Source organism: Castor canadensis, chromosome 1, assembly GCF_047511655.1.
Source record: "Castor canadensis chromosome 1, mCasCan1.hap1v2, whole genome shotgun sequence".
NCBI lineage: Eukaryota > Metazoa > Chordata > Mammalia > Rodentia > Castoridae > Castor > Castor canadensis.
In genome coordinates, this window is record NC_133386.1 from 195,415,531 (window position 1) to 195,436,046 (window position 20,516).

General features: G+C 36.8%; 1 pseudogene; it reads right to left on the bottom strand.

Annotated features, from left to right (window-relative positions):
- Positions 1 to 17,471: 17,471 nt before the first annotated feature.
- LOC109674995 (olfactory receptor 5B2-like) lies at positions 17,472 to 20,148 on the bottom strand (annotated as a pseudogene).
- Between the last annotated feature and the right edge of the window lie 368 nt (positions 20,149 to 20,516).

The following is a 20,516-nucleotide window of genomic DNA, read 5'->3' on the forward strand; positions in this document are numbered from 1 at the left end:
ATAGGATCATATCATCTGCAAATAGGGATATTTTGACTGTTTCTTTCTCTTTTTTTTTTACCTATTTGTATTCCTTTTATTTCTTCTTTTTGCCTGATAGCTCTGGCTAGGAATTCCAGTGTTATGTTGAATAGGAGTGGGGATAGTGGGCACCCTTGTCTCATTCTTGATTTTAGTGGAAATTGTTTCTGTTTTTCACCATTAAGTTTGATGTTGGCTGTTGGTTTGTAATATACAGCCTTTACAATATTGATGTACATTGCTTCTATTCCTAGTTTTCTTGAATCTAAACTTTCTGTGCTTGTCTTTGCTTTCAACTTTCACAATAATGTGAATCCAATGGAAAAATTATTTCAATGAATTTCTTATAAATTAGTATGGTTTCTTGGTGAACTTAAAGGTCTTCAATAGAGCAAAATTTCATCCATTTACTAGTTAATTTTTTCTCCAATTCTTTCTATTATTTCTTCATGGTATTCACAAATATTTTGGAGAATTTCAATCTATTTGCTCTTGAAGCTGTATTTTTGAGTTCTAACTTCTATATTTAATTTTGAATTGAATTTTGGTTCATCTAATATTTATTTTATTTACTAGAAGATTTTTTAAAGTTGTTAGTATATTTTTATTCTCAAGATTTCTCAGTCCTTTTCATAGTTTGTGTCACTGATTAATTAACACATTTTTCTTTCAATTATACCCAGATTTTTACATCCAATTAGCACATATGATACATACCTGCAGGTTACAGAATAATGTTTCTGTACATGCATGCATTCTGTATTGATTAAACCAGGATGTTTTGTTCATGCATAATATTTTTTTCATTAATTTAATTTTTTCACTAACTAAAATTAATTAATTTTTCATTAATATGAAACATTAATATGTTTGGTGCACAAGGAGGGATTCATTGTAACAATTCCAAGTAGGTTTATATTGTACATTGATTGGATCACCCCCACCAATTCTCCCCCTTGACTCCCTCCCTGCCCCACTTAAAGCAATTGCAAGAGGTTTCTTTGTTCTATTTCATATAGGTATATGAAATCCATCAACCATATTTCTTATCTTAATCTCCTCATTCACCCTTCCTCCTCCCACAAATATCCCTCACACTCACACACACTTTACCTATTTTACACTCCTGTCTTTTGTTATTAATATCGAAGTCAATGTTCAAAGGGGCTTCTCAGTGTATTGCTGCTATGAGTATTCTTCACTTTGGTTCATTCAACCCCTTCCATTACTCTTTCTTACTCCTTTACCTCCCACCCACCCCCTACCTGTTTTTCAACAGCTTTCAATACATATCCTTATTACCTGTACTTTACAAACACGTGGCCTTTGTCTTGAGTCTTCCTTACTTTACTTAACATGATATCCTCTAATTGTATCCATTTACCTACAAACCACATGTTCTCATTGTATACCTTATGGCTAAATAAAACTCCATTGTGTATATATGGCACATTTTCTTGCTTTTTATTGTGCTGGGTGGGAATTCCTTGTGGGATTTATAAAAGTTCTTACAATATATCAAATATATCACACTTCAATGCATCCCCTTCACCATTTTCCTTTATCACCCCACTCACCATTGCTAGAAGTTTCAAAAGGTATGATTTTTCCATATACATACATGTGTACACAGGGCTTGCACTATATTCACCCTCCCATGCCATTTTCCCACCTCCTTACCATTTCTACTGGTACAATCAAACCTTCAAACAACTAAGACAACTAAATGACAGGAATCACCACATACCTATCAGTACTAACGCTTAATGTTAACGGACTTAATTCACCCATCAAAAGGCACCACTTAATGAAATGGATTAAAAAGGAAGATCCAACAATTTGTTGCTTACAGGAGACCCACCTCACTGACAGAAATAAGCATAGGCTAATGATGAAAGGCTGGAAGAAGATTTACCAAGACAATGGCCCCTGAAAACAGGCAGGAGTAGCCATACTTATCTCTGACAAAGTAGACTTCAAACCTACATTGATCAAACGAGATAATGAAGGACATTCCATACTAATAAAAGGGGAAATAGACCAAAAGGAAATAATAATTATCACCCTGTATGCACCCAATATCAACGCACCCAATTTCATCAAACATACCGTGAAAGACCTAAAAGCATATATAAACACCAACACAGTGGTTGTGGGAGACTTTAACACTCCATTATCATCAATAGATAGGTCATCCAAACAAAAAATCAATAAAGAAATCCAATATCTAAAATATGCAATAGATCAAATGGACTTAGTGGATGTCTACAGAACATTTCATCCAACCTCTACACAATATACATTCTTCTCAGCAGCCCATGGAACCTTCTCCAAAATAGATCATATCCTAGGGCACAAAGCAAGCCTCAGCAAATATAAGAAAATAGAAATAATACCGTGCATACTACCTGACCACAATGCAGTAAAAGTAGAACTCAACAACAAAAGTAAAGACAAAAAACATGCAAACAGCTGGAAACTAAATGACTCATTACTTAATGAAGAATGGATCATTGATGAAATAAAAGAGGAAATTAAAAAGTTCCTGGAAGTCAATGAAAATGAAAACACAACCTACCGGAACCTATGGGACACAGCTAAGGCAGTCTTGAGAGGAAAGTTTATAGCCATGAGTGCATATATTAAAAAGACTGAAAGATCCCAAATCAATGACCTAATGATACATCTCAAACTCCTAGATAAACAAGAACAAGAAAATCCCAAAACAAATAGAAGGAGAAAAATAATAAAAATAAGAGCTGAAATCAAAGAAATAGAAACCAAAAACAAAAACCATACAAAGAATTAATGAAACAAAAAGTTGGTTCTTTGAAAAAATAAACAAGATCGATAGACCCCTGGCAAACCTGACTAAAATGAGGAGAGAAAAAACCCAAATTAGTAGAATTAGGAATGCAAAAGGGAAGATAACAACAAACACCATGGAAGTTCAGGAAATCATCAGACTACTTTGAGAACCTTTATTCAAATAAATTTAAGTATTTTAATGGAATGGACAGGTTTCTAGATACATATGATCATCCAAAACTGAACCAAGAGGAAATTATTCACCTGAATAGATTTTTAACACAAAATGAAATAGAAGCAGCAATCAAGAGTCTCCCCAAAAAGAAAAGTCCAGGACCTGATGGATTCTCTGCTGAATTCTATCAGACCTTTAAAGAAGAACTGATACCAACCCTCCTTAAACTGTTCCACAAAATAGAAAGGGAAGGAAAACTGCCAAACACATTTTATGAAGCCAGTATTACACTCATCCCAAAACCAGGCAAAGACACCTCCAAAAAGGGGAACTATAGGCCAATCTCCTTAATGAACATTGACACAAAAATCCTCAACAAAATAATGGCAAACTGAATTCAACAACACATCAAAAAGATTATTCACCACAACCAAGTAGGCTTCATCCCAGGGATGCAGAGGTGGTTCAACATACAAAAATCAATAAATGTAATAAACCACAATAACAGAAGCAAAGACAAAAAACAGTTGATCATCTCAATAGATGCAGAAAAAGCCTTTGGTAAGATCCAACACCATTTCATGATAAAAGCTCTAAGAAAACTAGGAATAGAAGGGAAGTACCTCAACATTATAAAAGCTATATATGACAAACCTATAGCCAGCATTATACTTAATGGAGAAAAACTGAAACCATTCCCTCTAAAATCAGGAACCAGACAACGATCCCCACTATCTCTACTCCTATTCAACATAGTACTGGAATTCCTAGCCAGAGCAATTAGGCAAGAAGAAGGAATAAAAGGAATACAAATAGGTAAAGAAACTGTCAAAATATCCCTATTTGCAGACGACATGACCCTATACCTTAAAGACCCAAAAAACTCTACTCAGAAGCTTCTAGACATCATCAATAGCTATAGCAAGGTAGCAGGATATAAAATCAACATAGAAAAATCATTAGCATTTCTATACACTAATAATGAGCAAACTGAAAAAGAATACATGAAAATAATTCCATTTACAATAGCCTCAAAATAAATCAAATACCTAGGTGTAAACCTAACAAAAGACGTGAAAGACCTCTACAAGGAAAACTATACACTTCTGAAGAAAGAGATTGAGGAAGACTATAGAAAGTGGAGAGATCTCCCATGCTCATGGATTGGTAGAATCAACATAGTAAAAATGTTGATACTCCCAAAAGTAATCTACATGTTTAATGCAATTCCCATCAAAATTCCAATGACATTCATTAAAGAGATCGAAAAATCTACTGTTAAATTTATATGGAAACACAAGAGGCCACGAATAGCCAAGGCAATACTCAGTCAAAAGAACAATGCAGGAGGTATCACAATACCTGACTTCAAACTATATTACAAAGCAGTAGCAATAAAAACAGCATGGTACTGGCACAAAAACAGACATGAAGACCAGTGAAACAGAATAGAGGACCCAGATATGAAGCCACACAACTATAACCAACTTGTCTTTGACAAAGGAGCTAAAAATATACAATGGAGAAATAGCAGCCTCTTCAACAAAAACTGCTGGGAAAACTGGTTAGCAGTCTGCAAAAAACTGAAACTAGATCCATGTATATCACCCTATACCAAGATTAACTCAAAATGGATCAAGGATCTTAATATCAGACCACAAACTCTAAAGTTGATACAGGAAAGAGTAGGAAATACTCTGGAATTAGTAGGTATAGGTAAGAACTTTCTCAATGAAACCCCAGCAGCATGGCAACTAAGAGATAGCATAGATAAATGGGACCTCAAAAAACTAAAAAGCTTCTGTTCATCAAAATAAATGGTCTCTAAACTGAAGAGAACACCCACAAAGTGGGAGAAAATATTTGCCAATTATACATCAGACAAAGGACTGATAACCAGAATGTATAAGGAACTTAAAAAACTAAATTCTCCCAAAACTAATGAACCAATAAAGAAAGGGGCAAGCGAACTAAACAGAACTTTCTCAAAAGAAGAACTTCAAATGGCCAAAAAACACATGAAAAAATGCTCACTATCTCTAGCAATAAAGGAAATGCAAATTAAAACCACGCTAAGATTCCACCTCACCCCTTTTAGAATAGCCATCATTAGCAACACCACCAACAACAGGTATAGGCGAGGATGCGGAGAAAAAGGAACCCTCTTACACTGTTGGTGGGAATGTAGACTAGTACAACCACTCTGGAAAAAAATTTGGAGGCTACTTAAAAAGCTAGACATTGCTCTACCATTTGATCCAGCAATACCACTCTTGGGGATATACCCAAAAGACTGTTACTCCAGAGGCACCTGCACATCCATGTTTATTGCGGCACTATTCACAATAGCCAAGTTATGGAAACAGCCAAGATGCCCCACCACTGACGAATGGATTAAGAAAATGTGGTATCTATACACAATGGAATTTTATGCAGCCATGAAGAAGAACAAAATGTTATCATTCGCTGGTAAATGGATGGAATTGGAGAACATCATTTTGAGTGAGGTTAGCCTGGCCCAAAAGACCAAAAATCCTATGTTCTCCCTCATATGTGGACATTAGCTCAAGGGCAAACACAACAATGGGATTGGACTTTGAGTACATGATAAAAGCGAGAGCACACAAGGGAGGGGTGAGGATAGGTAAGACACCTAAAAAATTAGCTAGCATTTTTTGCCCTTAACACAGAGAAACTAAAGCAGATACCTTAAAAGCAACTGAGGCCAATAGGAAAAGGGGACCAGGAACTAGAGAAAAGATTATATCAAAAGGAATTAACCTAGAAGGTAACACCCAGACACAGAAAATCAATGTGAGTTGATGCCCTGTATAGCTATCTTTATCTCAACCAGCAAAAACCCTTGTTCCTTCCTATTATGGCTTATACTCTCTCTACAACAAAATTAGATATAAGGGCATAATAGTTTCTGCTGGGTATTGAGGGGGTAGGGGGAAGAGGAAGGGGGCAGAGTAGGTGGTAAGGGAGGGGTTGGGGGCAGGGGGGAGAAATGACCCAAGCCTTGTATGCACATATGAATAATAAAATTAAAAAAAAAAAGAACAGAGAAAAAAAAAAGAAAAAACATATAGCTTTTGACTTTCTGAACCCAGCTAACTACACTTTATATTATATTCTCCAGTTCCATCCATTTACCTGCAAATGACAAAGTTTCATTCTTCTTTGTGGATGAATATAATTTCATTGTACATAAATACCACATTTTCTTAATCTATTCATAAGTAGTGTGGCATCTGGGCTGTTTTCATATCTTAGTTACTTGAGTAATGCTACGATATACAGGGGTGGTCAAGTTCCTTTATTGTAACCTGACTTATATTCTTTATGTTTAGTGTATATCCCTAGGAGTAGAAATGTTGGATCATATGGCCATTCTATTTTTAGTTTTATGAAGATGAAAAGCCTCCATATTGTTTTCCACATCCTTACCAACATTTGTTGTTCTTTGTGTTCTTGATGGCAGCTATTCTGTGAGGAGTGAGGTGGAATCATAACGTGGTTTTGATTTGCATTTTCTTTATGGTCAGTGATGGTGAGAAGTTCTTTATGTGTTTTTTATCCATTTGGATTTCTTCCTTTGAAAAAGCTCTGTTCAGTTAATTTGTCCATTTTTTCATTGGTTCGTTGATTTGGGGGGAGTTTAGTGTTTTGAGATCCCTGTATGTTCTGGTCAAAAAACCCTTGTCAGATGTATAGCTGGCAAAGATTTTCTCCCATTCTGTGAGTAGCTTCTTCAATTTAGACTATTTCTTTTGTTGTTCAGAAGCTTCTAAATTTCATGTAATCCCATTTGTCATCTTTTCTCTTAGTTGCTGAGCTATTTGAGCTCTATTTAGGAAGTCAATGCTCATCCCTATTAATGGTAATCTTCCCTGTTCTTTCCTGCACTAGCTTCAAAGTTTCAGGTCTTATATTAAGGTTCTTAATCCACTTTGACTTGATACTTACATAGGGTGAAAAACACAGATTGAGTTTCAGTTTCTGCAGGCAGATGACCAGTTTTCCCAACAACACTTGTAGAAGAGGCTGTCTTTTCTCCATTGTATGTTTTGGCACCTTTGTCAAAATCAAGTGGGCATATCTGGGTGGATTCATATATGGGTCTTCTATTCTGTTCCACTGGTCTTCATATCTGTTTCTGTGCCAGTACTGTGCTGTTTTTATTGCTATGGCTTTGTAGAATAGCTTGAGGTTGGGTATTGTGATATTTTCAGCATAGCTCTTTCTGCTTAGTATTGTCTTGGCTATTCCCAGTCTTTTGTGATTCCCAATGATCTTTAGGGCTGATTTTTTAATCTCTGTGATGAATGCCATTGGAATTTTGATGTCAGTTGCATTAAATATGCAGATTACTTTTGGTAATATAGCCAATTTCACAATATTGAGTTTGCCAATCCATGAATATGAGAAATCTTTCCATCTTCTGTTGTCTTCTTCAATTTCTTTCTTCAATGGTTTGTAGTTTTCCTTGTAGAGGTCTTTCACATCCTTTGTTAAGTTTATTTCCTGGGTTTTTTTTTTAATCTTTTGAGGCTATTGTAAATGGAATTATTTTCCTATATTATTTTTCAGTCTGTTCATTGTTGGTGTATAGAAAGGCAACTGAATTTTGTAAATTCATTTTGTATCCTGCTACTTTGCTAATACTGTTTTGGAGTAGAAATTTTTTGATCTTTTAGGTATAAGATCATGTCATCTGAAAAGAATGATAGTTTGACTACTTCCTTTCCAATTTGTATTCCTTTTATTTCTTCTTCCTGTCTTATTGCTCTGGCTAGGAATTCCAAGGTTATGTTGAATAAGAGTGGAGAGAGTGGATGCTCTTGTCTTGTTACTGACTTTAGAGTAAATGGTTTTGTTTCTTCCCCATTTAGTATGATGTTGACTACAGGATTATATGCAGCCTTTATTATGTTGAGGTATATTCTTTCTGTTCCTTGTTTCTTCAGAGCTTTTATCATGAAAAGGTATTGAATTTTATCAAAGGCTTTTTTGCGTCTATTGTGGTCATGTTATGCCACATTTTCTTGATCCATTCATCAGTTGTAGGGCATCTGGGTTGCTTCCATAGCTTGGGGAATAGTTCTGTGTTGTTGAACGTTGGTGTACAGGTGTCCATATTCTATATATTATGCTCTGACTTACATTCCTTTAGCTATATGCCCAGGATTGGTATCACTGTATCATATGGCAGTTCTATCTTTAGCTTTTTGGGCAACGCCATACTGCTTTCCATAGTGGTTGTACTAATTTGCTTTTCCATTAACAGTACATAAGTGCTCCTATTTTGCCCCATCCTTGCCAGCATTTGTTGCTGTTTATTCCCTTGAATATGGCCATTCTAACCCAGGCAATATGAAATCTTAGTGTAGTTTTGATTTGTACATCTTTATAGCCAGGGAAGTTGAACACTTCTTCATGTATTTATTGACTGTTTGTATCTCTTCCTTTGAGAATTCCCTCTTAATTAATGTGTCCATTCCATCATTGGTGTTTGTACATCATCTTAAATATTTGTTATTTCTTTCTAGGAAGAACATTGAAGATATTCTCTTCTAGATAGTTTGAAATATGTGAATCAAGAGTGTTAACTATTAGCACCATTCTGTGTATCAGTTCACCAACATTTATTCTTCTTATCTATCTCTGACTTTGTACTCCTTAACCAACCTTTCCCCATATCTCCCATCTGTTAACCCTGCTCAGTCTCTGATAAATTCTACTTGCAATTTCTATGATCCTATTTATAGACTCCATATGAGTGAAATTGTGTGGTATTTTTCTGTCTTTGCTTGGCTTTTTAAACTTAACCGTATGCCCTCCAAGTTCATTAATGTTGATTAAAATTGTAAGATTTCATTGTTTTTTTCACTAGCAAATTTTATTTTGTTGCCTATATGCAGTCATGTTTCACATAATGACATTTTGAACAACAGATTGAACATACAATAGTTGTCTCAAAGGTTATAATGGATGTGAGTGTTTCTTATTACCTTGTGAGGGCGTAACTTTCATGACATTGTTATTCAACATATTACTGATGTATTGATGATCTTGGTATAAGCAAAGTTCCTATTCTTGCAGTCATATGAAGGTGTAACACATACAAATATGTACAGTATATTTGATAATGGTAATAAATGACTATTACTGGGATGCAGTTACTATACTGTATTTTAATTGTTACTTCAGAGTTTACTCCTTTGAATTATAAAAAAGACAGTTAACCTTAAAACAATTTTTATGTTATTTCTATAGCATCTTCATCTCATACTTACTGCACACCTTCATAGCATTAAGAGGTCAAACAGATCTAGATGTAGAAGTGTTTGTGTTTGTGTGTAAGAGTGTGAGCATTAAAATTTAAGAGGAGTAGAAGGCAAGTGAGCAAATGCATCAGTTATATATTAAATGTCACCATTTATGTGGATATTCCCAAGAGATCTGTGGTGAACACATATAAGATTGTTGTTGTATTGATGGATTGTATTATGTTAAAGTATGAAAAATTGTTGAAATAAGAAGTATTACCTAGTGTGTGTTAGGACTTAGATACCAGCCAGAGAGTGACAGGCTGATATGCTAATAAGCCAAACCTAAGGTGGTGGCTGATATGCAAACAAGCTAACCCTAAGGTGACAGTGCAGACAACAGGAGTGGTGAGGTCACCACAGGGCATATAAACTCAGGCCATAACCCAAAGCCTTGCTCTCCTTCTTGCCCATCAGAGACTACTACGCTGTCAGAGTTCATCCCAAGACCCTGATGTAGAGGCAGCCACCACTTGTGAGCATGCCCCTTCTCCCAATGACCACTGGGTGTTGCCGGTGATCCGTGAAACTGGACCTGCACTGAAGGCAGCTGTGAGGATCCCCTGGGGTGCAGATATACCCCCCTTACAAGCTGAGATGATGTCACACGGTGAGGAGACTTGGGAGAAGGTCTGAGTAAATCCTGGCTGGCTAGGGTAGCAGAGACAGGCATTAGGATCCATAGGAAAGTGCCACATGAATTTGTTTGAATAAAAACACTGTTCTCTGAAATAAGAGTCTCCTGAGTACTCTCTCTGCACTCAATTGAACCAATAAGCGCTTGCGACAATATCACTTACAGTCAGTGTATTATAAGCACAAGTTTATATAGTAATTTATCAAGATTGTACAAAAAAGTAAAACTGAGTAAATCCTTCTGTAAGTATATTCTATAATTGCACAATGAAAAAAATTGCATAATGACAAATTTCTCCGAATGAGAGCTTATCAGTTAAGTGATAAATGACTTATTACACTTTTCTGTTTATCTGTTACTAGAGGAGTATGTTGACTCCACAAATAGACAAGGGATAAACAAGAAAAGGGATTTTGTTTGTTATTGGTGGGACATATCGTGGTACAGCCATTATGGAGAACAACATGGAAGTTCCTCAAATAATCAATAGAACTACAATGTAATCCAGTAATCCTATTCCTGAAGGTATACCTAAATGAATAAAATCAGCATGCTGAAGAAATATACTGTGTTTACTGCAGCACTATTTCTAATTCTTTTTTTTTTCATTTTTCTTTTATTATTCATATGTGCATACAAGGCTTGGTTCATTTCTCCCCCCTGCCCCCACCCCCTCCCTTACCACCCACTCCACCCCCTCCCGCTCCCCCGCTCAATACCCAGCAGAAACTATTTTGCCCTTATCTCTAATTTTGTTGTAGAAAGAGTATAAGCAATAATAGGAAGGAACAAGGGGTTTTGCTGGTTGAGATAAGGATAGCTCTACAGGGCATTGACTCACATTGATTACCTGTGTGTGGGTGTTACCTTCTAGGTTAATTCTTTTTGATCTAAACTTTTCTCTACTTCCTGGTCCCCTTTTCCTATTGGCCTCAGTTGCTTTAAGGTATCTGCTTTAGTTTCTCTGCATTAACGGCAACAAATGCTAGCTAGTTTTTTAGGTGTCTTACCTATCCTCACCCCTCCCTTGTGTGCTCTCACTTTTATCATGTGTTCATACTCCAATCCCATTGTTGTGTTTGCCCTTGATCTAATGTCCACATATGAGGGAGAACATACGATTTTTGGTCTTTTGGGCCAGGCTAACCTCACTCAGAATGATGTTCTCCAATTCCATCCATTTACCAGCGAATGATAACATTTCGTTCTTCTTCATGGCTGCATAAAATTCCATTGTGTATAGATACCACATTTTCTTAATCCATTTGTCAGTGCTGGGGCATCTTGGCTGTTTCCATAACTTGGCTATTGTGAATAGTGCCACAATAAACATGGATGTGCAGGTGCCTCTGGAGTAACAGTCTTTTGGGTATATCCCCAAGAGTGGTATTGCTGGATCAAATGGTAGATCGATGTCCAGCTTTAAAGTAGCCTCCAAATTTTTTTCCAGAGTGGTTGTACTAGTCTACATTCCTATCAACAGTGTAAGAGGGTTCCTTTTTCCCCATATCCTCGCCAACACCTGTTGTTGGTGGTGTTGCTGATGATGGCTATTCTAACAGGGGTGAGGTGGAATCTTAGTGTGGTTTTAATTTGCATTTCCTTTATTGCTAGAGATGGTGAGCATTTTTTCATGTGTTTTCTGGCCATTTGAATTTCTTCTTTTGAGAAAGTTCTGTTTAGTTCACATGCCCATTTCTTTATTGGTTCATTAGTTTTGGGAGAATTTAGTTTTTTAAGTTCCCTGTATATTCTGGTTATCAGTCCTTTGTCTGATGTATAATTGGCAAATATTTTCTCCCACTCTGTGGGTGTTCTCTTCAGTTTAGAGACCATTTATTTTGATGAACAGAAGCTTTTTAGTCTTAGGAAGTCCCATTTATCTATGCTATCTCTTAGTTGCTGTGCTGCTGGGGTTTCATTGAGAAAGTTCTTACCTATACCTACTAACTCCAGAGTATTTCCTACTCTTTCTTGTATCAACTTAAGAGTTTGGGGTCTGATATTAAGATCCTTGATCCATTTTGACTTAATCTTGGTATAGGGTGATATACATGGATCTAGTTTCAGTTTTTTGCAGACTGCTAACCAGTTTTCCCAGCAGTTTTTGTTGAAGAGGCTGCTATTTCTCCATCGTATATTTTTAGCTCCTTTGTCAAAGATAAGTTGCTCATAGTTGTGTGGCTTCATATCTGGATCCTCTATTCTGTTCCACTGGTCTTCATGTCTGTTTTTGTGCCAGCACCATGCTGTTTTTATTGTTATTGCTTTGTAATATAGTTTGAAGTCAGGTATTGTGATACCTCCTGCATTGTTCTTTTGACTGAGTATTGCCTTGGCTATTCGTGGCCTCTTGTGTTTCCATATAAATTTAACAGTAGATTTTTCAATCTCTTTAATGAATGTCATTGGAATTTGGATGGGAATTGCATTAAACATGTAGATTACTTTTGGGAGTATCGACATTTTTACTATGTTGATTCTACCAATCCATGAGCATGGGAGAACTCTCCACTTTCTATAGTCTTCCTCAATCTCTTTCTTCAGAAGTGTATAGTTTTCCTTGTAGAGGTCTTTCACGTCTTTTGTTAGGTTTACACCTAGGTATTTGATTTTTTTTAAGGCTATTGTAAATGGAATTGTTTTCATACATTCTTTTTCCGTTTGCTCATTGTTAGTGTATAGAAATGCTAATGATTTTTCTATGTTGATTTTATATCCTGCTACATTGCTGCAGCTATTGATGATGTCTAGAAGCTTCTGAGTAGAGTTTTTTGGGTCTTTAAGGTATAGGATCATGTCGTCTGCAAATAGGGATATTTTGACAGTTTCTTTACCTATTTGTATTCCTTTTATTCCTTCTTCTTGCCTAATTGCTCTAGCTAGGAATTCCAGTACTGTGTTGAATAGGAGTGGAGATAGTGGGCATCCCTGTCTCGTTCCTGATTTTAGAGGGAATGGTTTTAATTTTTCTCCATTAAGTATAATGCTGGCTGTAGGTTTGTCATATATAGCTTTTATAATGTTGAGGAACTTTCCTTCTATTCCTAGTTTTCTTAGAGCTTTTATTATGAAATGATGTTGGATCTTATCAAAGGCTTTTTCTGCATCTATTGAGATGATCAAGTGGATTTTGTCTTTGCTTCTGTTCATGTGGTTCATTACGTTTATTGATTTTCGTATGTTGAACCACCCCTGCATCCCTGGGATGAAGCCTACCTGGTCGTGGTGAATAATCTTTTTGATGTGTTGCTGAATTCGATTTGCCATTATTTTGTTGAGGATTTTTGCATCAATGTTCATTAAGGAGATTGGCCTATAGTACTCCTTTTTGGAGGTGTCTTTGCCTGGTTTTGGGATAAGTGTAATACTGGCTTCATAAAATGTGTTTGGCAGTTTTCCTTCCTTTTCTATTTCATGGAACAGTTTAAGGAGGGTTGGTATCAGTTCTTCTTTAAAGGTCTGATAGAATTCAGCAGAGAATCCATCAGGTCCTGGACTTTTCTTTTTGGGGAGACTCTTGATTGCTGCTTCAATTTCATTTTGTGTTATAGGTCTATTCAGGTGATTAATTTCCTCTTGGTTCAGTTTTGGATGATCATATGTATCTAGAAATCTGTCCATTTCTTTTAGATTTTCAAATTTATTTGAATATAGGTTCTCAAAGTAGTCTCTGATGATTTCCTGGACTTCCATGGTGTTTGTTGTTATCTCCCCTTTTGCATTCCTAATTCTACTAATTTGGGTTTTTTCTCTCCTCATTTTAGTCAGGTTTGCCAGGGGTCTATCGATCTTGTTTATTTTTTAAAGAACCAACTTTTTGTTTCATTAATTCTTTGTATGGGTTTTTTTGGTTTCTATTTCGTTGATTTCAGCTCTTATTTTTATTATTTCTCTCCTTCTATTTGTTTTGGGATTTGCTTGTTCTTGTTTTTCTAGGAGTTTGAGATGTATCATTAGGTCATTGATTTGGGATCTTTCAATCTTTTTAATATATGCACTCATGGCTATAAACTTTCCTCTCAAGACTGCCTTAGCTGTGTCCCATAGGTTCCGGTAGGTTGTGTTTTCATTTTCATTGACTTCTAAGAACTTTTTAATTTCCTCTTTTATTGCATCAATGATCCATTCTTCATTAAGTAATGAGTTATTTAGTTTCCAGCTGTTTGCATGTTTTTTGTCTTTACTTTTGTTGTTGAGTTCTACTTTTACTGCATTGTGGTCAGGTAGTATGCACGGTATTATTTCTATTTTCTTATATTTGCTGAGGCTTGCTTTGTGCCCTAGGATATGATCTATTTTGGAGAAGGTTCCATGGGCTGCTGAGAAGAATGTATATTGTGTAGAAGTGGGATGAAATGTTCTGTAGACATCCACTAAGTCCATTTGATCTATTGCATATTTTAGATATTGGATTTCTTTATTGAGTTTTTGTTTGGATGACCTATCTATTGATGATAATGGAGTGTTAAAGTCTCCCACAACCACTGTGTTGGCGTTTATATATGCTTTTAGGTCTTTCAGGGTATGTTTGATGAAATTGGGTGCGTTGACATTGGGTGCATACAGATTGATGATTATTATTTCCTTTTGGTCTATTTCCCCTTTTATTAGTATGGAATGTCCTTCTTTATCTCGTTTGATCAATGTAGGTTTGAAGTCTACTTTGTCAGAGATAAGTATTGCTACTCCTGCTTGTTTTCGGGGGCCATTGGCTTGGTAAATCTTCTTCCAGCCTTTCATCCTAAGCATATGCTTATTTCTGTCAGTGAGATGAGTCTCCTGTAAGCAACAAATTGTTGGATCTTCTTTTTTAATCCATTTCATCAAGTGGTGCCTTTTGATGGGTGAATTAAGTCCATTAACATTAAGTGTTAGTACTGATAGGTATGTGGTGATTCCTGCCATTTAGTTATCTTAGTTGTTTGAAGGTTTGATTTTGTGTACCTAACTTGATGTTACTCTCTACTGTCTTGCTTTTTCTTATCCTGTGGTTTGGTGCTGCCTGCCTTTTCATGGTGAAGTTGGGTGTCACTTTCTGTGTGCAGGATCCCTTGCAGAATCTTTTGTATTGTGGCTTTGTGGTCACATATTATTTTAGTTTCTGCTTATCATGGAAGACTTTTATTGCTCCATCTATTTTGAATGATAGCTTTGCTGGGTAGAGTATCCTGGGGTTGAAGTTATTTTCATTCAGTGCCTCGAAGATCTCACCCCACGCTCTTCTTGCTTTTAATGTTTCTGTTGAGAAGTCTGCTGTGATTTTGATGGGTTTACCTTTGTATGTTACTTGTTTTTTCTCTCTTACAGCCTTCAATATTCTTTCCTTAGTTTCTGAACTTGTTGTTTTAATGATGATATGTCGTGGAGTAGTTCTATTTTGATCTGGTCTGTTTGGTGTCCTGGAGGCCTCTTGCATTTGTATGGGAATATCTTTCTCTAGATTTGGGAAATTTTCCGTTATTATTTTGTTGAATATATTACGCATTCCCTTCGCTTGCACCTCTTCTCCTTCTTCGATGCCCATGATTCTCAAGTTTGGTCTTTTGATGGAGTCAGTGAATTCTTGCATCTTCTTTTCACAGGTCTTGAGTTGTTTAATTAATAGTTCTTCAGTTTTTCCTTTAATTACCATTTCATCTTCAAGTTCTGAGATTCTGTCTTCTGTTTGTTCTATTCTGCTGGATTGGCCTTCCGTTTTGTTTTGCAGTTCTGTTTCGTTCTTTTTTCTGAGGTTTTCCATATCCTGGCTGTTTTCTTCTTTATTGTTGTCTATTTTTGTCCTGAGTTCATTTATCCATTTATTCATTGTGTTCTCTCTTTCACTTTGGTGTTTATACAGTGCTTCTATGGTTTCCTTTATTTCTTCTTTTGCTTTTTCAAATTCTCTATTTTTATTGTCTTGGAATTTCTTGAGTGTCTCCTGTACATTTTGGTTGACCCTATCCAGTATCATCTCTATAAAATTCTCATTGAGTACTTGTAGTATGTCTTCTTTTAAATTATTCTTGTGGGCTTCATTGGGCCCTTTGGCATAGTTTATCTTCATTTTGTTGGAGTCTGGATCTGAGTTTCTGTTCTCTTCATTCCCCTCTGGTTCCTGTGCTAATTTTTTGCTGTGGGGAAACTGGTTTCCTTGTTTTTTCTGTCTTCCTGTCATTGTCCTTGGTGTTGTTACTGTCCCTGTACTGTGTGGAATTAAGTATTTTCTAGCTTGTAATAATAACAATGGTAATATTGAGAATGGAAGAGTGAGCTGAGATGGAAAGCAAGAAGTTAAAGAAAAGGGGAAAACAAATATACAGACAAGAGGGAGAAAGCAGAACAAGGTATCAGACAAGAGAGTTTCAAAGGTATAAACAGGGAGTGTTAGTGTACTAATCGACAGTAAGCTGAACAGACAATAGAGAGACAGAGAGAGGATTGAAAATCAAAGATAAAAAAATAAAAAAATAAGTATATGAAAGTAATATCTATATATAAAAATGAATTAAAATAAAATGGAAAATAGAAAATTAAAAAAAAAAAAAACCAAAAAACTTCCAAGTTTATATGCAATGCAATTTCAGTCTTAATAATTTGGATGTCCATCTCAATCTCCTGTCCTGGAGTTAGTGCCTCAGATGTTGTTCTGTAGTTGTCTCATCAAAGGGGATGCATAAAGTAGAACAAAACTACACTCACACACACACAGAAGAAAAAAAAAAAAGCCCCACCAAGTGTCCCCAGTTCAAATGCAATACAGTTTCGGTAAGTTTTTCGGCTTGCAGGTGTAATTCGGTTGTTCTCTCATCAAAGGTAGGGAGAAAAAGAAAAAAAGCGTCTGGAGGCAGTTCTGAGAGTGATATCTGCAACTGTGGCTTGCCTGCTTGCTGCTCTCAGCCTGTAGCTGGCGGCGTTATTTATGCAGATCTCTGGGGTGAGCTAGCACTCACCTGGTCCCACAGGCTTTGTTTGCTCAGAGTTCTCCTGTGTGGGGGGCCTCTGCTACAGGCTTTCCCCTTTCCAAGCACTGGGAAAGGTGACACTGCCCCACGTTGTCAGGCCTGCGTGTTTATTTACAGTTCACGTGGGAAGTGGGTCTTCCCTCCTCTCACAAGCGTCCCCGCTCCTGGTTGCTGGGCGCGCCCCGCTCCCACCAGAGCCTCTCCGGCCCACCTGGCTTGTTTATTTACAGTCCCTGGAAGGATTCCCTTCCCCCAATCTTCAGCGCTCAGGGCGCCCCACCCTCTTTCCAGCGTGTCTTAACTGTTCTTATTGCTTATTACTCAGTTTCTCTTTTTTTCCCGGGTGAAGGTCAGTCTGTCCAGGGGGCTATGCTGCTCTGGCCCAGGCTTGTCTGTGGGGCTACCGCGGTACCGCAAAGCTCACCTGGTCCGCGTCTTCCCAAGCCGTATGTGCGCCGGCCACTGGCGGCCCCAGGGGCCTCCTCGTTTCTCCGTTTAACGTGAGGTGGAGATTCTCTATGCCGGCTGATCTCCTGCAGATCCTTGGTGATTCAGTCCCTGTCCTCCTCTGACTGCAGTGCCGGCACAGCGGGTTTCAACAAGGACCCTTTCAGGATTCCGTCGCTAAAGGGAAGCTCCAGGGAGGAGTAGGAGAGCAGTGTCGGGATGCACACATTCGCAATCTCGCTGCAGGAAACAAAGAGCTCGGAGAAGCACTGTGGCTGCAGCACGGGAGGTGGGCCTTATTTCTAATTCTTAAATGAGATTAAAACATAGTTTTAAACTTCCTTCCAGAAACTTTAGATCAGATGAATTAACTTCTCTATGGATAATTTTCCTCATCTGTATAACTGTGATAATAACATTTTATCCATTCAATCAGATGAATGTAATAAGTTAGATCATGTTGGATGCTTAGTGTAAAGTCTACTTCATAGCAAGGACTCATCAACTATGCCATACAATTACATCACCTGCTACAAATATTCAAGTGGACAGCGGTTTCATATTGATAAAATATGAAGTCAAAAACTGCTGTAAATAGAAAAATATATTCACATAATCCTAATAAGTAAAATATAAAAAACAAAACTGATAAGGGGCTGGCAAAGAATTGAGAGAGAATTAAAAGTTAAAAGATGTAGAAGGCAAATGAAAAAAATGCATCAATTATAGCTATAATGTGATCACTTATGAGGCTATTCCCAGGAAACCATTATACTCAGGGTATTACAAGCACACATTTATCCAGTAATTTAACTAGACTGTACAGTAATTTACCTAGACTTGTACAGACAAGTTTAACTCATTAAAACCTTCAGAACTTTATTGCCATCTTTGAAACCCAGTGTCACGCCTGTGGAACCCTCGTTCATACTGTGCAAGAATACATGTTTCATTGGGCTGTAAATTTAAATTTAAAAATATATAGAAACACTACTAATACAATGTCTTAAACAAGCAATGTCCTTTTGTTTCCCTCAAGCTTCATGATTAATGATCATGCCATAATAAATATATTTATTCTATACATGTACTCCAAATTACAAAAAATACAATTTTCATAGTTCTAATACACATGGCATAACTTGAATCATGGTGGTATAATTTGCCTATTTACTCAAAGAATATTAAATCTCAATTCTGTTGCATAATTTTGTTAGTACAGGTGCTGCAAAGTGAATATATGATCCCTTACTCACAACAGGGTTGACAGCAAGTTCTACAAACCAGCACTTAGTAGTAAGAGCTGCAATCAGAATGGATGTAATGTTAGTAAATCATCATGAAAATGCTCAAAATGTGTCAGAGTATCCAAAAATCATGAAGTTTCTTCTTGTGAAAACTGCTATTGTTGAAAATAGATAATTTCTACATTCTGTGGATACAATGAGAGTTGTTACATACACATAAATATCCTTCATAAACATTATGACAAGCAGCCCCAAGATGACTTACTCATTCTCATTGAGATTTTGTGATTCTGAATATAAGGCTTCCTTTTTGCTACATAACAGACCTGCAGAAGTATGACTTCAGGAACCTCAGCATGGTCCTAAAAAGTATACATGATTCATGCAAAATATCTGAAAGGAATGAATCCAGGTTTTATGTATGCCACAATATTACTTATTTAATTTTTATTAGTATAAATTAACTGTACAAAAGGACTTCCTTGTGATATTCACATACACACATATAATGGACTTTGATCAAATTCACTGTGTCTGTATCATTCTTTTTTAACTTCATCTCTCCCTTCTCTTTTTAAAAATTCTTGGACATCTGATAGCATTAAGATAAAAATCCTAAGCACTATTTTACCTCCAATATAATTTTTGAGAATATGTTCTTGACCTCTTTGTTCCTAAGGCTATAAATAACAGGGTTCAGCATGGGGATTATCATAGAATAAAACACAGATGTAATTTTGTCAGTGTCTATGGAATGACTGGAACTAGGCTGCATGTACATGAAGATCACAGTCCCATAGAAAATCAAGACTGCAGTGAAGTGAGAAGCACAGGTATACATGGCCTTCCTATGCCCAGTACCTGAGTGGATCTTTAGGATAGTGACAAAAATGAGAATGTACGACACCCAGATAATTAGGAGAGCAAAAATGATATTAAAGCCCCCTAGACAAACAAGAATTAGCTCATTAACATATCTATCAGAGCAGGAGAGAACTACGGCTGCTGGAATATCACAGAAAAAGTGATGGGCCACATTGGACTTACAGAATTAGAGACTGAAAGTGCGTCCAGTGTGGATTGAGGCATTCAAGAAACCACAGACATAGCAGCCTCTCACCAGACAAGCATACACACTTGTTGTTGTGTGATGGTATGATGTAGGGGCTCACACACTGCAGTACAGTGATCACAGGCCAAGAGGTAATTTTCCACAGTGGCAAAATCTACAAAAAAGAATGCCTGAGAAGCACAGGCATTGTAGGACATGACCTTGTCCTCTCTGCGGAGCCCCACCATTACTGTGGGAGTGACAGCTGAAGAGTAACAAAAGTCCACCAGAGACAGTACCAAGAAAATAATACATAGGAGTGTGCAGACGAGAGTCCATGAGAATCAACAGGATCATCCCCAGGTTCCCAACCAGGGTGATGATGTAGATGAGGAGGAAGGTGATAAAGAGGGGGACCTGCAAGTCTGGGTTGCTGGTCAGTCCCAGTAGAATGAACTCTTTGGCTTCTGTTCTGTTCTCCATCAATGTTATTGGAGAACCAGTGGATGCTATGTAATCATGAGAATAAAAGAAAAACAAAGACAATAAATTGAATTTAAATTAGAAATGTTTATTCTGACCTTGAGCAGTAAATTGTACTTTGAGATTCTTCTAAAAAAATCATGAGCCTGAAAGCAAATTTGGTACATTGTTTACAAAGAGGGTTAAATACTGTGGAATTTGAAGGACATTGATGAGTCACCTACACAATTTAAAAGTTTTATAATTTTTATATCAAGATGGACACATTTTAATAACTTCTTGAAAATAAATTATCTACCAATTCACTTCTCCACGTTGCTCCTCTCCCTAGAGCCCCTAAAGATATATTAACTATTTCTCCTTGTTTC